Raw genomic sequence first — 3,269 nt, forward strand, 5'->3', positions numbered from 1 at the left:
ACACACACACACACACACACACACACACACACACACACACACTCACGCATACAAATATTGTACAAGTAATATCATTATTTGAAAGCTTAAATGTATAAAATGTCCTATGACGACATAATAGTTTCGTAAAACTTAACAGTTAAATTTAGTTGTGCCAAAATCCACAATGATTTCTATTGAAAGTACAACTTCTCCGAAGGATTAAAACAAATAATATAGTTGCTTTTGTCATCTCTGCTTTCAAGACCATGCACGAGTAAATACGACCCATAGCATTCAATACCACATACGAATAAACATATTTTTATCAAAAGGAATACGTGAAATTAAAATTTATAATCGTTATTTTCTTGATGCATAAATTGATTGCGATTTTTATAAATTTCATAGAAGTAGTTATGAATCACATATATTTGACGTCAATTTCATCGAGGAGCGAAAATACTTATATAACATATCAAATTATCTCCTAATTTAAAATTAATGTAAACTCTTATCACACGAACACCAAATAACTATTCGATAAAAAAAAAAAACGAGACACTGCACGTAGAAATACAGATTTAAAAAAAAAACGATCACAAAAAATGTATCACTTAATGTATTACATTAAGTGGACGAAAATGTTGGATAAAGAAAAAAATGTCAACCTTGAAACAAGAACGTTTGAGTTGTTCGCAACTCAAACAGCGCTTCTGGTCTACTTTTAAAAACCCCCAAGTTGCGTGACGGAAGTAATTTGTTAGTTATTTTATGAGCTTTTCTTAAAAACGTATATCGAGAAAATAATATTCGCATAGAGAAATAAAGTAGAGCATTTCACAGTGAAAATTATTCACAAAAAAAGTCGTACCGATGATGGATATACCCGATTGTTATAAAAATGAAAAAAAAAATTCTCTCGAACTACACAATATATTCTGATCCATAACTTCAAATGCAACAACTGTAAACATGTATACGATATATTTTATTCACAATGAAATAATACTTTGTTTGCGCTATGTTTATTATACAAACACACATATTTAGCCAATAACACGATCTATACACGTGACGAGAATAGCGTTTAAAATAAACGCGTCAATTTACGAGAGTGTGACCCTCCGCGGTTGCGAACAATTTGTTCCCGTCGACACAAGACCACCGTGAACACGGTAACAAGTCGTTACGCAACAGCAGAATAATGAAAGATGAATAAAAAAACACGTTGAAATAACGTTACGATATGTACGTACAGAATAGACGTCGTACTCAATAGTATCGCTCGCGTGTGTGTTTCAGAAGAAGATATAATCAAACGAACAGGAAACTTTTTCGCGTATATTTTTTTATTTTTATTTTTTTTGTCTACACGTGCTTATTACGCGCAAATATGTTTGTGCGAGTGTGTGCGTGCTTATACGCGCACGTGTCGTATGAAAGTAATGCGGTCAAAATAATGTCGTTATTAAATTGACTCATTGTTTGAACTGGATAACAACGCAGCGAGCCCTTGTAATGTTCTTCTTATCTCACTCTCTCTCTCTCTCTCTTTCACTCACTGGTACTATATCCATTAAAATTGCACCTAAGTAATTTTCTAGAAAACAATGCGCGCGTACACACACACGCACAATAAAGAAGTTTTATACTTGTAGACTGGCGAAAAAGCGAGAAAATAAAAGAAAAGCTGAGAGAAAAGTAAACGATTTTCAACGATAATAGAGAGGAGCCACGTTACACCTACACGTCGTTTTGCTCGGATTTATCCTGCCGACGCTTTTTCTTTTTTTTTTTTTTAGGAAAGAAAGATCCCCTTAAAACAATACTTAAAACCGCGCCTCACGTCGAAAGAGAAATAACGGCGGACGAAGTGTTGTTTATCAGGTGAATTAACACACTTGGCAAACGTTCAAATCGTGTCTGCGTTACATCACGCGGTCGGATGTGTTTGAACTATCATCGCACGCGTACATAAACATAGGAAACGAAAACGAGACTTACGAGCGGCTCCGACCGGTGTAATAATTGCGATATCGCAAACACGCGCTCAACGTGTAGTATTTACCGGAAACCGTTCACGATTTGCAAAACTTTTTGTATTTTTTCCCTCTTTTTTTCTTGCCGGTAAACACCGTAGATTTGTCTCCGGACGCGAACGCCGGTAACCGAGGATCGGTGAATTCTTTCGCGATTCACGTCCATCGGATTACGCGCATAGGATTTTCATAAATTGCGTCGAGAAACACACGATGCACACTGATTTACACGATTACGGCGCACACGTACGAACGAGTTGGACGGAAGAATATCATGTCACGTTAAAAAAAACGTAAAAAAAAAATTAAACACCCCGTGAGAAACGCTGCGACGGCGAACCGGAAGAGTAGGCGAATGTAGGAGTCGGACACGAGCGATTGGGGTGGACAATCGGATCGGGAAAGAAAACCGTAAGGGGGAAAGAGGGCGAATCGATTGATTGGTGGGGCGCTAAATAAGGGGATGCTTGCCGTAACAACAACGTATAACTATGGAGGGGCAAAAAAAATCTTGAGAAAACTCACACGTGGGGCGGTTCAGGTTCTGACGACCGTGTACGAACCGTGTTCCGGTTGTCCGGTGCGTTGTTCAGATCGTCCGTCGTGGCAATCACGGATGGGGGACGCGAGGGGGTTGACGACTAGTCGAACAGTTCAACAGCACAGCGACTTGGCGATAACGGACCGACAACGACGCGACTGGATGTCGGTGTCGCAGCAGTCAGCGGCAGTGGTGGTCAGTGGCGGCAGACTCGTGCGGGACCGGCACCACCCACGGCGACAGTAGCACATGTCGGCTGCGACCGAGAACGACGATGGTACTGCACACACGGCGGCGGGAACCCAAATCCGTCTCCGACTAGGAAGAAGACGGTGGCCGCGACCACGACCACGACCACGACACGCGCAACGACGGTCGGACACGAGGACGGAGCGACGAGCAACGGGCGACGCGAACACGGACGACGGCGGCCAGAGGGACACTGCGTGCCGACAGCTTATAGCGCGACAACGCCGCCGGTGGTGACGGTGGTGGTGGTGGTCGCGCTGCTGCCGGTGCTGCTGAGGCTGGCCGTTCGGAGCGCCGGGGAACGACGGCGGGGGCGCGGGATGACGGTGGCGGACGGACGGTCTGCGAACGGCGCGCGCAAGCCAACGGCGTCAAGACGGGGCTGGTGGGACGCCGCGCGTATGGACAGGAGGTCGACGTGCGGGCGGGCGGGCTAGCTGGCTCGACGGTAGTTGTAG

The 3,269-nt window shown here is 43.7% G+C and overlaps 1 protein-coding gene across 3 annotated transcripts in view; it reads right to left on the reverse strand.

Annotated features, from left to right (window-relative positions):
- LOC112685420 (putative inorganic phosphate cotransporter) overlaps nt 1-3,269 on the reverse strand; it is a 130,621-nt gene that overhangs the window by 84,883 nt on the left and 42,469 nt on the right. For 2 of the 3 annotated variants that reach the window (XM_025557284.1, XM_025557282.1), the window contains exon 1: nt 2,547-3,263. The exons of the other annotated variant lie outside the window; for it this stretch is intronic. The gene's annotated coding sequence lies outside the window, so the exon portion shown is untranslated. Of the gene's footprint in view, nt 1-2,546; nt 3,264-3,269 lie in introns of those variants that run through there. 3 annotated transcript variants of the gene reach the window in all.

The sequence above is a fragment of the Sipha flava genome, unplaced genomic scaffold (assembly GCF_003268045.1).
Source record: "Sipha flava isolate LNK unplaced genomic scaffold, YSA_version1 275_pilon_pilon, whole genome shotgun sequence".
NCBI lineage: Eukaryota > Metazoa > Arthropoda > Insecta > Hemiptera > Aphididae > Sipha > Sipha flava.